Source organism: Mixophyes fleayi, chromosome 3 (genome assembly GCF_038048845.1).
Source record: "Mixophyes fleayi isolate aMixFle1 chromosome 3, aMixFle1.hap1, whole genome shotgun sequence".
NCBI classification, from domain to species: Eukaryota; Metazoa; Chordata; class Amphibia; order Anura; family Limnodynastidae; genus Mixophyes; species Mixophyes fleayi.
This window is the reverse complement of record NC_134404.1, coordinates 108972974-108994945: the sequence shown is the minus strand read 5'-3', so window position 1 is coordinate 108994945 and position 21972 is coordinate 108972974. Positions and strand designations below refer to the sequence as shown.

Below are 21972 nucleotides of genomic sequence, written 5' to 3'. Positions count from 1 at the left end.
ACAGCTTGGTCATGACTTACCCCTTTATCTAAACACTTTCATCTCACAGCTTACCTGTTATCTGTGGAGCTATAAACTTGCACACAGGGGCCTTCTTACCACTCGTGTCTGTCTGTCTGTCTGCATTATCCAGTAATGTTTTATTACTGTGTTTGTTTTCAAGTGTAAATCGCAACGGAATTTGCTGGCGCTATATAAATGATGATGATAGTATGTGAGCATGGAATACTAGAACCACGGGAGAAACCAGCAGGAAAAGGTTTGCAAGCTCATACTCACAAGTAGGTTCTGTTAACATTTGTTCCTGCTGAGCAATTTCCTCAGGTAAACTGTCCCCATGCTAGCAATAAACAGTCATGATTTTGCTCGCTTTGGTCACTCTGGACCAAACAGCTCTGTATCGCTCTGCGTATAGATCCCAGCAACCCAAAATCCAATCAGGATAAAAATAATTTTTAACAGTCTTGAAAATCTGACTTGAATTTTTACCCCATGTCACCCTTATACTATGTAATCAGGCCCACCTCATGCATTGCCAAACACACAGACATTTATTCAGCAATTAGGCCTAGATCTGCCAAAACCAAGGCTCCGTCCTACATATTTCTTTAGATCCAAGTATAAAACATCATTACACAAGTCCATAAATACAGTAAACTACTCACTAGAATTACCAGATTATCTTATCAGAAATGCTCCGTGGAAAGATAAACCACCAAATAAACTGCCTCACAGGGTCCTCGGCATTGTTTTATGAACATGACACTATACATGTGATAAAGTAACAAATACCATCCATCACCCCTGCCCGTGTGCAATGTGTGATTCAAAATGCAATTACCTATATGGGATCTCTAATCACCTAGAAGTCTTGGTCAAAGATGCTGCATGGGAGATCATTCTAACATATTAGATCCTCTCATCACCAAACACATTACTAGAATAGAACACAGGACACCTATCTGCTATTCTATATTCATGAGAATTATTTTTTGTTTTTATTGTTTATCGATCTTAACATTTTAACAAGGCAGACACACTCCTTCAGATAGATTCAGATAATGAGCATATAAAGGGCATTAAAAATGTAAGTTGACAGGAGGTTGCTGGAGTTCAGCTGTAAGAAATATATTATATTTAAGTCATCCTCTGCAGACACGGGGAGATGATGCCAATGAATTTTAAGCACTTATTACAATGGCACCCACCTTTTTAAAAATTAATGAAAAGTTCGCCTCTTTCAACACATCTTCCAATTGTATTTACAGCACACAGTCTAGCACAGACCTGATGTCCTAGTTTAATTTATACGGGTTGACTTTATATAATAATGGGGCTTTAAAATGTGAGGGCATGATGTCTTTAATAAGGTGTTTTAGTTTAGAAATAGGCTTAAAAGTAGATTCTAAAAATATAAACTTAATGGACTGATATTTTAATCATGCTGGAAAATGGTTTCTCTATTCTATAAAAAATGAATATATACTGATGATATTGTAGAGAATATAAAAATATGCACCAATCATTTTCACACATGGATAAATGTACAATAGCCTATTGTTTCTTAATGGTCAGTTTTCCGAAGCATCACCCTAATGAGAATCTAAATATGAGTAAGAAAGTGCTTAATTAGCATACAGGGTTTGATTGACATTTTAGTCTGTGGCTATTACGTACAAGCTTTTTATTGCATACAACTAAATATCATCCAAACAAAGAACTGTGCTGCTTTTCAATACATCTGTGGCTGGGGATTTTCACTAAAAATAGATTCTTTCATACACTGGCTTTTTTCCATCCATGAAGCATAAAAAAATCAGTAGAAAAGATTCCTAATTAGTTTTAGGATCAACACATTTCCATCACCATACACAATTTTTGACATACTCTTCATATAAAATCCAATCTCTGCAATAAACAATACATTATATTTGTAAATAAGACCTTTGCAGGCCAGGAAGCTAAGCTTTAAAAAGAATTATTAAAATTCTCTATAAAATAAAAGCTGATTAACCTCTTTTTATTGTTATTTCAAGAGTCTGTTTAATCCTTTGGCTCCCTCCCTCCACCAAAAAAGAAGAGACCAGCTTTTTTTCAGCTTTATTCAGACCAATGCAAAATTAAAGCATGCAAAATTGTTCATGAATCTGGCTGGAAGCATGAAAAAATATATTAGAGTATGTACGCTGCTGTATTTTGTTCTTTTTATTTTTTTATTTGTTTTTTTTTTGGAGTGGTGAGATATAAACAAATCTCAGATGGTCTTAAATATAAATGCTAAGCAACACTTGGCTACAAAACTGGGCCAAAAGACCATCTATCCCTATATGCGTATGTGTCATTTTTTTTTTATTTTGGGAAAAAAAACAAACCCTAAATAGTGATAATTTCAGGAGGGGAAAATATATAGACTTTAAATGGAGCATAACATTGGCAAAAATAAGCTCTGTCATCAACCCTTTCACTGCCTATACTACAAGTCTTCACAGCACTGTGGCTCTAAACAGGTTAAACATGTTCCATACATACATACACACATATCACACACATGGATACATATACACACATTTAAATCTAAATGCAAATGCAGTCTTTGGCTGAACATCTTTTGTACACAGACAGAGATTACATAGATAGATGCTAGATAGATAGATAGATAGATAGATAGATAGATAGATAGATAGATAGATAGATAGATAGATTTTATAGAGTGACTTCAGGCTAGATCTACATTCTGCCCTATATATATGATCTATGTTACTGGCAGGAATATGAAAAACTGAGCCATAACAAGTCTTCCTCCACCACCAGTTCCAGGACATATAACAATTTTTTCCCTAAAAGACTCTTCAAAGTTAAGGGGGGAGATTGTGTGGCACAATATCCACCCTCCCAACTTCCACCCCTTTAGGATAACGGAACAATTACCGTAGCCCCTCACACACAGACACCAACAGAGCTCATAGCAAACCCCCGTGCGAGAAGAAGAAGTATTTACCAGGTCTTTTTTTGCAGCATTCGATGTCTGCAATGTGAATGTTCTTGCTTCATTCCTCAGTGCTCAGGAAGAATCCCTGCTCTGTCTCATGCACGATAAGCAGCATCCCACACACTGCCCCTTTATTCTTCTTAAGGCAATACTAATATCTGTATGCAACTGCTCCTCTTAAAAATCCAGACAGAGAGGATATAAAATCATATGCAATATGTATGTGTGAACCAAGGCTTATCCCTTTTGCCATCAGTGTCATAATCCTAGCGATCCTTTTCTCTCGACGGAATATTGACCTGGGATATCAATGCTGGTTCCTGGTTCAGAGATTTCACAGCAGTGCTCACTGAAGCAGGGATTTTCGTCTTTATCTTTTGGATCCCGTTTGCTCCGCTTTCTAGCATGCCGAGACCAGGAGAGAGCCCTGTTTTCCTCTAATACAGGTTGGAAGGAACTTTAATGTGCTGCTTGCTCTAAAACTAATGCACACTCGCCTCCAATGGTGATGAGCGGTACTACAGCTGCTGCTGCTGCTGCTCAAACAGCACTGCACAAAGCAACACATGGATATATGACTTTTCTTCTATCTAGGCAACTACAGTAAATGGCCATCAGTATGGAACACTGTTGAAACATTGATATTTGGTAAAAAAAAAAAAAAAAAGATAGTAGTTATCTCCATCCTTCATATTTCTGACCAATTTGAGTTAAAAATAATAAAATAAACTGCTTAGTATATAATGCCAGGTCATTCCCACTAATATGTTTGGATTTGAAATGTAAAAAATCCCCTTGAGGAAAACATATGCATTTAATTCCACATATCCCCAGTCTTTCATTTAACCAGTAATCACTGCATTGGGCTTGTGGGCAATGCATATAGAACAATACATAAAACTACTATCACCAGATACTCCTTTTGGAGGGAGGTGAATAATTCATAATTTAGTTAATTAGCTACTGCTGAAAATTCTGATGCAAAATACAATGCAATATTTTTCGGTATTCTGTGACAATATATATATATTTTTTAAATTGTTTATTTAAAAGAAAGTGCAATAAGTGTGGCACACTAACCATCTCCTAATTGGCTTATAGCAGGATGATTTCTATAAACTGGTATTATTCATTATCTACATTTGTATGAAATACTTGCAATTGCTACAAATCAATTTTCATTAAAAAACATGTATGTAAAGCCTTTTTTTTATTTCAAATACATTTCAAATTAAAAATCACATTACAAATACTGTGCCAGTATCCAAACTCCGGAAATAACAAATATTCAGTCGCAATCATTTATAGAGTTGATTAATATGCCTCTATGATATGCACTGCTTTAGTCTGCCAATTAAGCTTCACCGAAATTCTTAGGTGTTTATCAAACTGCAGCAAATTTATTAATATTATTTACTTATACGCACTGGTCTGAAAAGTGGTATGAAAAATGTGTTAGGAATGTAAGTGAATGGAATTTAATAGTTTTAAAATTAAGACAGAAGGAGAAGTGGCGGTATGGCATACCACCGTATGCACCCCTAATTCGACCCCTTCTTATAAGGCACCAATACATTGCAAAGTGCTGTACTTGGATAAAAATGAAAATATCCTCTGGCTAATGTTTTAATAACATCTTACAAGAGATGATTGAAGATATAGTTACCTCTGCTAATTCTGACTTGGTTTACTATGTTTGTGTCATGCATGGGTCAAGCATCCCTGATTAATCTAGACCTTGGGCCTGATTCATTAAGGATCTTAACTTGAGAAACTTCTTATTTCAGTCTCCTGGACAAAACCATATTACAATGCAAGGGGTGCAAATTAGTTTTCTGTTTTGCACATAAGTTTAATACTGACTGTTTTTTCATGTAGCACACAAATACTTGATAGCTTATTTGTACACTGAAATTTAAAGTTGATATTTGTGTGCTACATGAAACAAACAGTCAGTATTTCACTTATGTGCAAAACAGAATACTAATTTGCACCCCTTGCATTGTAACATGGTTTTGTCCAGGAGTCTGAAATAAGAAGTTTCTCAAGTTAAGACCCTTAATGAAACAGGCCCCTTGTTCTTAATTGGTCCAGGCTATAGGTATACAAACAAAGAGTAGAGTCGCTTTATAAGACACAACTACTTGTCTGGACTAAATTGCTCAAAAGACCTGGATGGTCCTCAAAGGGAAAAGAGGACGTAAGAAGAAAGAGTTTGGCAATACCATTCCATCCTATTTTCAGAAGGCTGATTAATGATTTCACTGATGAAACAATAGTTGGCTGGGATGTGTGCAGCCTGCATTGTTGGAGCAATGCTTTTTTGCATCAACTACCAATACTCAACTAGATCAGGCCTGGTGAGCAAAGTAGAAATCAAGTCTGTTACATGTCTTTTATTTTATGACTGGATATGTTTGAACTGTTCGAGTCAGTTTGAAATACAATCGAACAGGCTTACTTTGATGACCTTGTACGTTTGGTCAAACCAACCTAGAAAATATCAAAATGAATTTCAATTCAACCAACGTGGTGTATATTTTATAAATGCTGAGCCTTTACCTTGAATTCAAAGTTTGAACTTGAAGTGCAAGTTTAAAGTTTACAGTGAAATGCAGTTACAATAAACTATAAACAATTTACTTTCTGTTTGAGCTAAAGTTGCTACATTTCATAATTTCTTTCACATTAAAAATACTACCTTTTCTTCTGCCTCTTCCCCTTCATTCCCCTTCCCCTATCCTCCGTTCCTCCCTCTCTCCCCCGTGTCTCTCTGTCTGTCTACCACACCCCTTAGATTGTACGCTCCTTTGAACAGGGTCACCTCTCCTCCTGTCTTCACCACTGTTAACTCTGCTCTCCAGCTATTTTGCCCTCCTCCTTCGAGGACCCTCTTCCCCCCGTTCCCCTCTCGCTCCCTCCTCTCCCTGTCATCCGTGCCCTCCCTCTTGGGCTCCGTCGTATGCAGACCTTCCCCTCTCCCCTCCCCTAGCTGTGCTTTGAGCTCACGGAGTTACTGTGCTTATTGTTTACTGTACTGTGCTGTCTCTCCTCGTATTGTAATTTCGTTTGTCCCTGTACGGCGCTACGGACACCTAGTGGCGCCCTATAAATAAAAATTAATAATAATAATAACTATACAATGTAGCGATTTAAGCTTGTACAAGATGAAACATGTTTAAAATGACTTAACCATGGTTGAACCTTGCTTGAATTTAGCTACAATTTGTTAGGTTATCTATAGTTTGAGAATTTATTGCAAATTTTGAACTTTAGAACCAGTTTGATAAGCACTTTGAAACAATTTTGAGCACATCTAGGAATGACGTGCCTCTTTTTCCATGTTGGTGATCCTACAGCAGGGGTCAACAACCTCCAGCACGCATGCCAGATGCGGGATGTGGACAACTTCTATCTGGCATGCCGGAGCTCTGTATGCTGCCTCACTAGAGCAACCGAAGATGGCTGAAACGTGAAATGATGTGGCGTAATATGAACGGGGGGCACGACTATGTGTTATAATATAAAATGGGGGCACAACTATGTGGCATAATATGAATTGGGGACACACCTATGTGGCATAATAGGGATTGAGGGAACTACTATATTATGATTTGGGTGCACAACTATGTGACATAATATGAATTGGGGACACACCTATATGGCATAATACAAATTGGGTGCTCTACTGTGTGGCATAATAAGAATTGGGGCACTACTGTGGCATAATATGAACTGGGAGCACTAATCTGTGGCATAATATGAACTAGGGGGCACTAATCTGTGGCATAATATGAACTGGGGGCAAGGCTCTCTGGCATAATATGGACTGGGGACACTAATCTGTGGCATAATATGAACTGGGGGCACTTCTCTCTGGCATAATATGAACTGGGGGCACTTATCTGTGGCATAATCAGAACAGGGTGCACTAATCTGTGGCATAATATGAACTGGGGGCACTTCTCTCTGGCATAATATGAACTGGGGGCACTGCTCTCTGGCATAATATGAACTGAGGACACTAATCTCTGGCATAATATGAACTGGGGGCACTAATCTGTGGCATAATATGAACTGGGGGCACTTCTGTCTGGTATAATATGAACTGGAGGCACTGCTCTCTGGCATAATATGAACTGAGGACACTAATCTCTGGCATAATATGAACTGGGGGCACTAATCTGTGGCATAATATGAATTAGGGGCACTGCTCTCTGGCATAATATAAACTGGGGGCACTGCTCTCGGCATAATATGAACTGGGGGCACTACTCTTTGGCATAAAATAAATTGAGGGTACTAATATGTGGTATAATTTGAACATTTATTTGTTGGTTCAATTACTATTAATATTATTGAATATACATAACTGGCACACCTGAACTTGACTAGATTTTAGCCGACACACTCATAGAAAAAGTTTGCTAACCCCTGCCCTACAGGGCTGGCAGGGAGGATTGCTGAATGTTAGATTATTGTGGATTTTGTTGTTAATTGTACTAAGATTTTTTTCCATTACTATAGTCATAAGTTGGTTTATTAACTCTTTGTGGCTCTTGTACTCTTGGACTTTTCCTCGTATTCATAATGAGTAATTTCCGAACCTACACATGTATGATGCAAGGAGTAAATATTGATTTCTCTAGTTTTCTGAAGTCATCCAACTATTTTTTTGGCAAATGCACTTGTTTCTATGGAAATAGAAACATGGTTTAGCATGTTGAGGTGGTGAAGGAGGAGGAGTAAATGGTGCTTTCTTCTGATGTGGGGAGCTATACAGATCGGTTGTGCCTCACTAAATACAGACTGACCATAATAATGGACCTTCACTCTGTACACACATGCAAAAATCATATTTTGTTTTGTGGGATGGTCTTTTGAGAAGCCAGAGCATCCTTATATCCCCACAAAACAGCTTTTTATGCACCTTCAAAGGAGCCAGAGATTGGGCACCAGGCATTACTTTCAATGGATGTTTTTAAAAAATAAATAATTAAAGGTATGGTCAAAAGTGAGCTGGCGGGACTTGAACTTGTGTTCCTACTTTTTACAGCGTGCACTGCACTATGATAGATACCAACCACATAGATGGCTGTGCAAGGCATCTGTACAGGGATGATTCCGAAAAGGAGAATGGGGCATGCACTTTCATACATTTGCGGTTCATAATATATTGCTATGGAACCATATTTTTTTGCAATACTGTAGATGTAGATGTCACCATATAAAATGTATTATAATGACCTATGTCCATCTGTCTCCAGCTATTCTGTGGATATGCCTGTAGCTTTAACCAACACCAATAATTTCGGTTGGCAAATTCAGAATTCTACAGAAGAAATAGCAATCAGATGTTAGAATTGGCTGCGATTGCCCTTAGTTTGTGGACACATTCTAACTTCTGAAATTGCAAAATATTCAAATAAGGTTTGGGAAAGAAAACAAGATAATCCCTAAACATGTAACACTCAAAAGAGTCACAGTAATTCTTCAACCTAGCATGAACACATTCTTCTGCAGAGAAACATGTAAACTGTCAATGGAAGTGCTTGTTACATTACAACTCCATAGTGGCATCTCCAATGGCCCAACTGTCTTAGATATTCTAACTATGTAATATTATATTTTCATATTTCCATGCTTAGATAGGTAGCCTGTATGAAATAATAAGGGGCCTCATTTTGAGTTGGATGTCAGTCAATTTTTGCCCATTTTAGATAACATAAAAATGTGACTTGCGTAAATTCATCCATACTGGGTATACTCAAAACTTCCGTCAATATTTAGAAATATAAAACTTGCCATTCTTTGTACTTGGAGAGGTGTCTTAAGGGTGTTAACGTGTAAGTTCAGTGCAATAAAGGAATGCAGATGTAAGTCACTCTTACAGATGCTTCCGATGCTGACCCTGACGTAGCTTTAAGAGTTGTCTTTTTGGTGGTGCAACGACACTCCCAGTATGAGGAGACAAGGGTGGTGCCCCGCCTCCCAAAGTAAGAAACAGTGGGGAAAGAGGCGTCGTTTCTGAGTGGAGAGCGCCGTTTTTGAGAGGGGGGACGTGCACTCACACTAAGTAAAAATAATAAATAATTGATGTACAATTTAGTTTATATTAAGGCAGTAACAAATTCCCCCAAAACATTTTGTGCACATTGGTCTGGGAAATTATCATTTTGAGCCTTTATTTGATCTGTAGTTTTAAGCAATATGCTGCAGAGTCTTCTCCTTTGACAACTATAATTACTATAGAAAACTGAATTTACCAAACAAAAGTAATAGGTATCTGTTTCCATGGAAATGTCCTGTTAAATAAACATCTTCTCTCCAGGTGGCGTCTGACATGGAACAGTGAAATGCTTCCGGCCATCTAGAACATCAATTACTATTTCTTTGTTTACCACAATACCAATACAGTTACAAATAATACATATACACTTCTATTTAGAATGTTTGGTTTACCAGAACACCAATACAGATACAAATAATACATATACACTTCTATTTAGAATGTTTGGTGAACATGTGGATATAATGGGCACAAATACAATAAATCTATTCATTAATTCTTATGCTTAGTCATCAAAACATCTTGAGATGTAAATAATTTCTTCCACTTTAGGGTAGAGCCTCAAGAACATGTGACCTGCAGGTCAGATACCATAATTGTAAAGTCGCATTTTACAGACTTTATTGTCTATAAATAGAGTTGGACCCACGACAATCCATTCATTCTGTGTTGTGGTTGGGGGATAGGACTGGGAATTTTCGATGCCAAATTCTGCCGGTTAAATGTGCAAAGGTATAGAATGAGGCGAAGGTTTTGTAGAATGTTGCTCTTCTCTACTATCCAGATTGCTGTAAAACCTTAGGCTACCTATCCGACAGAGCCTATTCATGAATCATTGTAGATACAAATATTACAAAATAATAGGGTCTCTTAAATGTTACTACAGAACCATAGTGAAATAAACCTTTAACAACTATTGTTAGATGTGTGTTAAACCAATCTTATCATTTATTTCTGCAAACTACTATAGTTAACAGAATGTTCTAAACTAATACTGCTGGTTTTTATTTTGAAATGAATGACATACATACCAGAGATATATTTACAGCATCAAAACAAGTCTTTGAGGTAATTCACCTTTCATCTGCATGGAAACTAAGTTGGAGCATGCAAGCCGTTTGTTTGTGGTTGTTGTTCTAGGGAATAAAACAGAGCTCTACTCCTCTACTGTGTATTACAAAAGTAATTTCACCTTTGTGCTGTTCATACTCTTTATACCAAAAAGAAAAAAGTCATATGATGGAATTTATCAAACTTTTATTCCCAGTGTAAGTCAGCATGCAATACTCAACAGGGAATAAAACCTATTTGTCTGTGGCACATTCAACAAAAGAATCTTTGTGTGTTCCCAGCACACTGTGGAAGAGAAGAAGCAATTGAGATGGTTCATTGATGAAAAACCTGGAAGCTGGTAAACAATAATATCTGGGGTGGCCAAAAGCGAGGGCAAAGACAAACAACTGATACTGAATGCACAGACATCATACATAAACATATATTTTATTTTACTGCTTATTTTATTGTTTTATGTCTGTGTTAAAAGAAATCTATGTTTCGTGAGTGTGTGTACACACAGTGTGATATACACTGTATTGTGTGAATATGTGTATATATATATATATATATATATATATATATATAAATATATATATATACACACACACATGTGCGTGTCTGTACGTATATGCACACTGTATTGTCTGTGTATAAGTATATATATATATATATATATACACACACACACACATGTGCGCGTGTCTGTGCGTATATACACACTGTATTGTGTGTATATATATATAAGCATGTATATATATATATATATATATATTTATGTTTGTGTGTGTATACTGTATTACACGCTCTCATTTAACATACATATTGAACGACAGTAAAAAAAAAACATATTAACTGCAATGTTCTTTTGTATTTTCACAGGAAAACTTACATTTGCTTTACATTACATTACTTTATGTTGTGAAGTTGAAGACTTCATCACACAGTTGTGTAAGTTTCAGTGAGAGAAGTGGCACCTGACATTTTGTTGTGACAGAACGGTGCATGAGGTGTGGACGATGTACATTAAGTCTTCACACTGGACAGCTTGACATTAAAATCACCACACAAATATGTCCATGAAAAACCTTTCAGTGTATTAAGTGTATTAGATGTGGAGACTAAAACCTTACATCCATGAAAATATATAGAAATATTTTGAACCTTTACTCCTGATATAATTGGTATTTCATTAACCAAAAATAAACTGTTATATTAGTCAAAGTATTCACATTGTGCCTGATTTAGGGATGAATGTACAGACACTACTGCTGAATTATGTTTCCATGCCGGGTATTTAGAGATGTTTGCATCTTCAGATGAGTGCAACCTTAAAACTAGCATGCAGAGGCCATCGGAACAAAGATGTGTCATCATCAATATCAACTCCAAGACTTGCACCCAGTTCATATATAAACGTCTCACAGCTAATGTAGTTCAAGATACGTGTAACTCAAAGTAAGCTGCACCTGAAAGGGACATAGTTATCGTGCATCTGCACAGCCTAACTGCACTGCATTTGCAATTTACGACCCTGATCCATCACTCCAAGCAAAGCAAAGTGCCTGCAAGTGCATGGAGTATGCTGCTCTTACAGACGCAGGTTGTGAGCAAACACAGTGTGTCAATCTTGCACTACAAGACATATTTACATTACACAGCTCTAGGCCCACTGGCTTTCCTCTTGAAAGTGCAATCAGGGAAAACAACCAGGTTCCAGTGGAAACACAGGAACCGCTTCCCTAGTGTCCTACATAGCAGTCAAGGAGGCCAGATATGATTCAAGTGGGTGAGACAAATTACAAGGAGGAAAGACGCAAGGAAAATGGGGAAGGTAATACAGTCACTGGTTAAGGTTTTGCATTGAGGTACTCGGACCTATGTCTTCTCCACTGTTAAAGTTGAATTAAAAAATTGGAGTCCTGCTCAGAGCATCAAAACGCGTGCGAAGTTAGTCCAAAACAAACACATATATGCTTTTTTATGCTTTTGAAGCCTGTTTTGCTGCATTTAGCATGACTCCATTGAACTGAAGGCAAACCCTGCATAATAGCTTGAATTGACTATAAATATATAGTAGGCACAGAGTTGCTCTGAACACTCTGAAAAATCAAATGTACAAATTATTGCACAAAAGTCAAATAAATTTGCTCACCACCTATAACCTTTATTAGGACTTCACCTAATTGGACCACTCTATCCTCCTTGTGTAACACTAGTGCGGCTCCGATTCATGGTCTCTTATCCTAATTTTAGGGCTTTTTATTGATTCAGGGTAAAATGACATTTTAAAAACGTAAGAAAACCCCCCAAAAACAGTATTTTGCTGTTTGCGTACAACACAGACTATTTATATGTGATATCTTTACCAAGGGCACAACTTGATAGTGAACCTTTCCTTTTTCTACTCTAGGCTTGAACTCTCACAGCCTTCATGTGGTTCCTTTATTCTGTATTCTTTGTATCCTTCTCATTGTTTTCAAAGAGTTTCATTCCAAAGATCCTTGTCAGAACTTTTTCCAGTGTCTGCAGAAGAGTCTCAGGGGCTGAAATGAGCTATTCATCGCTTCTATCCTGATGTGAGCGATCTGCCCAGTGTAAATGCAAATTGTTTATTTATGCAAATACAGCCATTCTTTTATTTACTGATCACAATGATTTTGCTTTTTTCTTCATTTTTCATCTTTGAAAGTGACATGTATGAAAACGTGTGATGATACAATCACTCTGTGTTTATGTTTGCCCTGTGTTCCTTGCAATGTGTATGTCTCACATTTTCAAGGCATTCTGCACCCATGAAAAACAAGTGTTTAAAAGAAAGCTAATTATTGATTGGCTGCCATAGATTACAGCATATTTAATAAACCATTTTGCAAATGTAAACAAAATTAAAAGTTTATATATATTATAGAATATTGAAAATGATTTGTTAGCATGGTGCAAAATATGCTGTAACCTTTAGTAACCAATGAACAATTAGCTTTGAGTTGTCTAGTGCAAGTTAAACTCATGAAAGCAAATGTCTGATTGGCTGAAAAGTTTATACTACAGTTCCATTTTTGCACTGTTTTGGAAAGTGAACTTTTAATCTTGATGATGTTGCTCCTTTTTAATACATTGCTATCTGTGAAAAACAGCAAGTCTCAGACTAATAGGCTCATTAACTAAGCATATAAAAGTGGTTTTGACATGACCAGGAATGTTTGCTTGGCTTACTTTCAACAGTTGCATTTCTGCTACTCTTTACTGGAGTGTATTGTTTGATAGAACGCCCCTTTTTAAATTACATAGTTTGTTCACTTTCCTTCATTGTTGGAAGATCTCAAATTGATCATTGAAAACTAGTGTAATATATAGTGTTAAAATTATATTTCATTACAGTTAAATTTAAGTTTTTATACCAAATTCCAAATGGGGTGTTTATAAATTCCCATCCAGGATACACAAATCTCCTATTTTACTTTATGTACCCTGGCTGTCAATTACAGACTGTGGAACTAATGAGGTAACCACTGACTGTTATTTTAGGCACCTCCATCTCCAATCACTGTAGGGTAGAATGATCAAAATCCGCGCACTGGTAATTGTGCAGAATAGGTGAAGTAAACCATAGCAGCCAATCACATTCTACTATGTGCCAATGTTCATTAATGTGTTCAAATTGAATGTTGTCTGCAGATAAAATGAAAGCCCCAAGTACTACCTCTTCACAGTAGCAAATCAAGTGACAAATTATAATGTCACATAATAAGTCACACGATAAAAATCCTGAACTTTGAACTACTATTCTCTCCTGTAATTAAAAGATGCTGCGTTTCAAATTGACAAACATAGAACTACCATAAAGCATATGGTCCCGCAGGACCTTTTCTCTGAGTTACAGAAATGGTTTGAAAGAAGTTCCCTTTTCCGCGTTGATGACTAATCAGTCCTGCACTGTGAACATGGACAGTCTCAGAAAGTGTGAGTTTGTGAAAGACTGTTTTTCGATAAGTAAATTGTGTTGTCTGTGAGGATAGGGCATAATGTAACGGTAGAGTAGAAAGGTGTGCTCTCAGAGTAACCAGGACCCACTGATATTGCACCAATAGTACCTATCTTCCCCTTTACCACTGCTATACTGTTGGTACAATAGTGTTACTTTCTATATGTTTTATTTTCCAGTTTTTCTTAATATTGTTTACTTATACTGTATACCTGAATTAAACCTTCTCTGTACTTATACCATATTTAAGGTAAAGCCAATGCTGCAGTCCTTGTCGCTGATGGACTAAGTCCATTCACTGTTCACAACAGAGCTCCATGGAAGCTCTTCCATAGTGTTCTATTGCGGAACTATGGACAGCCTACAATTCACTTGTTTTCTCTCCATCATTGCTGTGGGAATACAGGTGCTGTTTACGACTCTCAGCTCTATATATATTTGCTGTATACATTATATTTTACATAAAAGGAAAGAAAGATTAAGAAGGAGTTGTACAAACGTGGATTGCCGATTTAAGAAATGTTACTGTTGTTCTATAAAAGCACTTTGGCTAATCAATAGATCTTATTTTATATTTTATTTAATCAATCAGTCAGTGAATCAAATCATTTCTAATGTGCCAACTACCCAAGGGTCTTGCAGTCTGGGTAAAATGCTTATTTTCACAATTGCTTTTAGTCCAAGCCATTAGTCAGCACATCTTTATAGGAATTTGAAAACAATATGTGTACAGAGCATTCACATTATAAAAGATCTGCATACACCTTTCAATGTTTTCTTTTCCTTTCTTTGTAAGATTGGATGATGAACACAGATTGTTTTGAGGCAAGATCTCATGAGCATTTTTCTCAATCCTATTATGTGTCTATGTTTGTGTAAATGTTACAGATTTTGCAAAGGCTTCCTGGAATACATTCTTTGTACAGCACTGTGGGAGCTGTTTACATTTTATTATTTAAAAATACAACTATTACTACTACTAATAATAAAAGTTTGTAATAGTTCCAAAAATTGTCAATACCTCCACTGATTTCAGAACTTTTTAGTTTTGACTGAATGTAAATTGTAGACTGCTACGGAGCTTTTTGAATTTTTCAAATTTTCAGTTTTGATTGTTTAGTTTTTCATATATGGAATCTATTATTTGGAATGCTCAAGACAATGTTTTATATTAGAGTTTTATTTAATAGTTATAAGCGCCGTGCAAAAAATATCCTACAGTACATTGCAAAACTATCCTATGACTGCATAGTGTACCTGGCTTTCCTCTTCTCACTAAATTGTTAAGCAGTGCTTCTCACAGTGACTGACTAAAAAGGCGCTTATTGGTCACAAGAACAATGACTTTTTCCAGAACGTTTTGGGTAATGGATTTCCACATAATTCATTCCATTCCTGTACATTCACATTACTATCTTCTAAAATACAGCTATCCAACTGGAGTTATAGAGGATTTTTCATCGCTCCCAGTTATCAGGAGAACCAACCTAAGCTTCTTTGCATACAGCTACATCATTTCTATCATGATTTGGCCCCAAAACAAGTGTTTATAACAAAAACAAGAGCTTATCATGAAAATGTTGATTTACAAATAGAAGGACTTGGACTACACTAGGATGTAGCACAGGCCTGTCCAAGTGGCAGCCCTGCAACCTGTTTTCAGATGTTGCCTCCTCCTGTTTTATGTCTTATGTAATATACATAAGCATTTATTCAGTAGTTAGAGCACCTTGTAGTTTCAGTGACTGATACTGCTGTTTGGTTTATCTGGCAGCTGCACAGTTTCCCTAAGAAACATTTGAGGCTTCTCTATGCATGAAATCACAGTGGTTTGATTGGCTGAAACCACAGTAATTTAATTGAACTGAAGCTTTGCAATTGGGGCGAAATCTTGGAAGCTTCAATTGCATTGACCCAGACTTGCAAGTAAAGGGAACACAGCTGCAAAGAGATCACACTAACTATAGGTGTGCTCCAGATCACAGCTACAAGACACCACGGAGGATGAAAAAGGCACAGGGTGACGGTTGTACTGAAGCAGGGAAGGGGGTTTTATATTAACAAGTTGTAAGCAGTAGATTTTGGTTAGTGAGTATGCACTGATCACTCATGAAATAAGGTGGGTTTATATTGAACATGAAAATATAATTCTGCACATGGAATATTTATGCTGGACAGAGCAGCTATATATAGTGGGCATGGGACACATCGCTGTTGTGCAGGTATAAGGTTATATATTATTATTATCCTTTATAAAGTATCAGCGCTGGACATTGAGGGGATCATGATAAAAATCATTAGCATACTGTATAGTGAAATCAAACAGGAGGTAAAGATGTCTCTGCCCAAATGAGCTTACAATCTAAGAGATGTGGGAAACAATACATAAGGTAGCAGAATTGCAACTTTAGCTTGTGGTGGTGAAAGAGTATGTGGCTACTATAAGGCAGAAGCATTTCCAACCACCAGTAATAAACCATCCCTTGACATCTGGCATTTCTGCAGTTAGCAATGGTGTGAATGAGGCAAGACAGTGTAAGGTGGAGACATGATAGATGAACTAGTCATTGTAGAGATGTTAAGAGAGTCAGCTGCTGCAAACAATGATGTTCTGCACCATTTATCTTAACTGAAACCTCTTTCTTTGGTTCTGGAGAATACTTTCTCTTTTCTGATGCATTGGCACTCTTGTGTTTTACTGCCAGCTCGGAGCAGCTTTGTGTCCAGTATGGCTCTTTGGCATCATGCTCACTGCTGGACACAGAGCCAGTACACTTGTTCTTCATGTTTGCAGAAGTAGTGGCAACAGCGACTGCCACCAAGGAGGATGCGGAGAAAACTAAAGGAGGAACAGAGAAGGCAAAAGCAATGACAGTTCAACTCCCTGGTTCCAGCAGCTGAACTGAGATGGTATTCCAGCAGATCGTCAAAACAAACCTGTCCTTGTAATCTTCCACTGCCTTAACACATTTTTAACTGTTCAATATTTGTGAGACAATTATTATGTTGGTGGTAGTGTACAGAGCTGATCTCAAACTACTGATTGCATGCCGCAATATGAAGGCGATTGGATACATGTCTTGGGCACAAGGCTGTTATTTAGATTAGGATTTATATATATGGTGGTTTTATGTTTGTATATCTTAGGCCCAATGCTGCTATGCCAGTATGAGGTTATACTGTGATTAGTCACAACATAGTGTAGGTCCCTCCTGTGCTGCCAAAACAGCTCTGATCTGGCGAGGCATGGACTCCACAACACCTCTGATGGTGTCCTGTGGTATCTGGCACCAACATGTTAGCAACAGATACTTTAAGTCCTGCAAGTTGTGAAGTGGGGGCTCCATGGCTCAGACTTGTTTTTCCAGCACATCCCACAGATGCACAATTGGATTGAGACTGGGAAATATAGATGTCAAGTCAATATCTTGAACTCTTTTTCATGTTCCTCAGACCATTCCTGTACACTATCTGCAGTGTGTCAGGGCATATTATACTGCTGAAAGAGGCCCCCACCATCAGGGAATACCGTTACCATGTATTCAACTTGATGCACTAATGCTGGCTTAGGTCTATATTAGATAGTACATTATGTATCATGGGAATGGACTCACTGTAGTGGAAATGTTGCTCTTATAAAAGGACAGTAGGCTAATATTTTGCCATACTACACGTTTAAGTTTTCAATGTACTATGGCTCACTAAGTATATCCTTTTACACTACATCAAGTATTCCAAGTATTTGCTAATTACATTTGCAACTCTTTGTATTCTACTTTGTATGACCAAAAGCATCTAGCCCTCCATACTAAAAGAAGTTGGACAGCACTGCTATAGTAGGCAAAAGTGGTTCAAATGTACTGTGTAAAGATTGTTTAATATTTATTTGAAATAATTGTGTGTATCTGCCAATGTATTCTGCCCTGGTAGCACATTATAAAACTTATAATACTTTTACTTTTTCAGAGCTGGTGAACTGACAAAACTGTTTACTTTTTGTTGCAGCAGAATTAAGTAACTTTGGGGTCACAGGGAAGTGAAAAACATTGCCAGGTGGATCTGTGTAATCATTCACTAACCACTGAGCAATAGAAGGAGAAGTACTGTGGCACAGTGATTAGCATTGTGGGCTTACAGTGATGGCTTCACTTCTGACCACAGCCCTTTCTGTGTGGAGTTTGGATGGATTTGTGGATTATATTTCCATTTATTTGTAAAGTATTTCACCAGGTAGAAATACATTGAAAATCACCTCTTGTTTTCTAGTACGTTGTAGATCAATTATATACAGTTGTGAACTAATTACAGTGAAAGGACATTAAACACTACCATTGCAAACATGTTTATAGAGATAATTGATAGAAGTTGTGAAAATCTCTGCAGGTGGTTGGTTTAGGAGAATCAGATAGCTTGTTCCATAAACAAGGAACCCGGTAGAAGACAGAGGACCTGAGTCATTAAAGAGTGCAAAGCTTAAAAAAAGAGTAACTTTGGTCCTGGGCAAAACCATGTGGCATTGGAGGGGGAGGTAAATTTAAAATGTGGGGACAGATTTATAGTTGGGATAGGGCATGTCCTAGATCAACTTTGCATTTCAGTGTAAAAATAAAGCTATCAAGTATTTGTTTTGCTAGATGAAGAAGCAGCCAGTTTTTAACTTATGTGCAAAATAATAAACTAATTTGCACCCCTTGCATTGTACATGGTTTGTCCTGGAGAGCATTTACTCCTTTTTTTTGCCTTAATGACTCAGGCTCAGAGTGTTCAGGTTCCTTATTGAATTTAGAACCATTAGCAGGCTTCTGGAATGGTAAGAGCATCTTAAGTGGTAAGAGCTGTTATCAAATTGTCTATAGACTTATTATTATTATTATTATTATTATTATTATTATTATTATTATTATTGCTTAATGCTACAGAGAACTTTACAAGCATTTAATTAATGCATCTTCTCTTTATTAAGTGTTCCTCCCAATACCTACCACTTATTAAACAAATACATAATAATATACATGTCTCACTCCCCTCCCTCCACATATCCCCCTCCACTGTCATATTTTTACATTAGATTCTTTTCTTAAGGTTCTTCCCTAAACTCCAGCCCTCATCCGAACATTTAAAAATAGATTGCTGGTTAACATTTATTCTTAAATCACATTATATATTTAAATAAGTGTAAGATTTGTTGGTTGCAATTTATTTTACTACTTTTTCTTTGTATTGCTTTCTGTTAATGTTGGGTAGATGGTGCTGTATATTAAAAAAAAGAACAGAAGCATCTAGTAGATCAATGTGTGTTTAATGCCAAGCATAAAAGTATACAAATGAACTTACAAACATAAGTCAGTATGATCACTTTGAAAACATTACAGGCTTTCTCTCACTACATACGACCAATATAAAAAACTGGGGCAAACCCAAAGTAACCATGTCAATCAGCTACACGTTTCAACATGACTCTCCTACAGGCTGTTTAGGACATGTCTTGAACATTCTGAATAAGTTTCATATGACTGTCAATCACTCTCAAATTCTAAGGTACTTGCTGCTGCCTGGTGCTTCACACAAAATGTAATAATGGACAGGTAGTCCTGTAACAAAATTGGGCAGGGTAAATTGGAAATCCCAGATCCAAACTGATGATTTGTTGGCATGAAGTGTAATGGACTAAACTTGGCATGAATTGTGACTTTTAAATTCAAAATGACACAAATAGAATATCCGGGGGTAAATGTATCAACTGAGAATTTCCGGCGGGTTTGAAAAGGGGAGATGTTGACTATCACCTCCAGGACCAGATTAACCTGAGGTCTAACTGTGGCTCGGATCACGGGGGGGTCTCTCGGGGGGGGTCTCTCATGGGGGGGCTCACAGGGGAATGGAGGCCCCCTTAGCCCAGGGGCCTCCATTCCCTTAATCTGGCCTTGATCACCACCAATCAGATTCTAGCTGTCATTTATTTAGTACATCCCACAAAATGACAGCTAAAATCTGATTGGTTGTTATAGGCAACATCCCACTTTTATAACCCGTCAGAAACTCTAAGCTTGATACATTTACCCCCTGGAGTTTTATACATCTGTATTTGTCCTTTATGCAGGAACCATGTAGAAGACATTCATTATTGTCCTGCTGTAGGTGGGATCCCCAACAAAACATTGATGTGAGGCCAAAATATATTTTTTACAGATTTCTTAAGACTTGTTAGAGCTTCATATTTTACATTTGTGGATTATCGTGGTCTCTGGTACTCATCTGTTTCCCAGTACCCAGCACATATAAATATGTTCAATTATAAAGATTTGTTTGTGACACTGTGATTGTTGTAAGCCTTATGTGCCAGCCATTAGGTCCCTACTTCCCTACCTCCCTTCCTAAAGCCCACTTGACCAGCTATTCAGGTGTAGGATAACTGACATGGTTTGGGGGAATGGGGTAGTTCTGCCATGTATCTTATTTTCCCAAAACAGTCCTGATTTTATTCTCACTGGAAATCTGCAACATTTAATATTTTTTAAATTTGATTAACATTGAACTTTTATATTAAATATCTATTGCAATAATTAGAATTAGCCTCCTAGATCTGTTCAACGGTATCTGGCACCCAAAACGAAGCATAGAATGGGCTTTTGGACTGATCAAATTTCAGGTCACAAGGGGATCCCTGGGATCAGCACACTGCAGATCTCCCACATATTATGAGGATTGTGGATTCTGCCATGCAAGTCTTTTTTTGGCATTAGTTTGAGAGAGGAGCCTTTATAAACAGTATGGTTCCTTTAATTTCACCTAGGATGTATTTCAATATTATTTAGACCAATTTTTACATATTTCCTAGTCTATTTGTTACATTGGGCAGCACAGTGGCTCAGTGGTTAGCACTTCTGCCTCACAGTGCTGGGGTCATGAGTTCAATTCCCGACCATGGCCTTGTCTGAGTGGAGTTTGTATGTTCTCCCCGTGTTTGCATGGGTTTCCTCCAGGTGCTCCGGTTTCCTCCCACACTCCAAAAACATACTAGTAGGTTAATTGGCCGCTATCAAAATTGACCCTAGTCTCTCTCTGTCTGTCTGTGTGTGTATGTTAGGGAATTTAGACTGTAAGCCCCAATGGGGCAGGGACTGATGTGAGTGAGTTCTCTGTACAGCGCTGCGGAATCAGTGGTACTATATAAATAAATGGTGATGATGATGATTGGTACCAGGACATTTCAATGCTTCTTCTGCATAATGGATGTTTTTTTCTTTACCAATGTTAAATGCTATATATTGCATTTTTATTATTTCAATATCCCTCTTAAGTCAACAGATTGTAAGTGTAGTGTTGGGTAAATTGCAATGGGTGTCCATTTACCATAGATGGAGTGTTGTCTGTAGCTTTAAATAGAAAAGTGTGTAACAGGCAATTTTTTATCCAAATATCTTACAATGAGCGAGCATGAGTCTAAAGGCAAGCATCTTTTAAAATATAAAAAAAAGTATTAGTTACCTTTCCTTAGCATTTTGAAATCTTGGAAGAAATGTTATAAAGGAATAAAATGAACATGAAATCATTCCAGGATTCTCTACCATTATGGAAGTCATTTGTTCATAAAGTTCTGCAAAGGTCAGTCTAGCAGGATTAAATGTGTTTCTTGCAAGTGTGCTTATTGTAAAAGATCAGTATGAAAGGTACAGAAAATTACTAATATGACAAACCTGCAGTGGATTCTCGGCTGTATTCTGCTATTTCTAAATGTAAACCAGCTGAACTAAACCACTTGTCTATTATCCCCCGTCTACCAAAAAAACCAAATACAAGACAGTCTTAATTAAAGGGAAAACAAACCGTATTTGGTCTGTTTTGTACCTTCTGCAGTGCTTATGCCATTTATGC

At 37.2% G+C, this 21972-nt stretch overlaps 1 protein-coding gene across 4 annotated transcripts in view; it reads right to left on the bottom strand.

The window, feature by feature from the left end:
* The window catches only part of NLGN1 (neuroligin 1), a 565297-nt gene that overhangs the window by 394748 nt on the left and 148577 nt on the right, over positions 1-21972 (bottom strand). For 2 of the 4 annotated variants that reach the window (XM_075202153.1, XM_075202154.1), the window contains exon 1: positions 2999-3442. The exons of 1 other annotated variant lie outside the window; for it this stretch is intronic. The gene's annotated coding sequence lies outside the window, so the exon portion shown is untranslated. Of the gene's footprint in view, positions 1-2998; positions 3444-21972 lie in introns of those variants that run through there. One more of the 4 variants, XM_075202151.1, reaches the window with a different exon arrangement.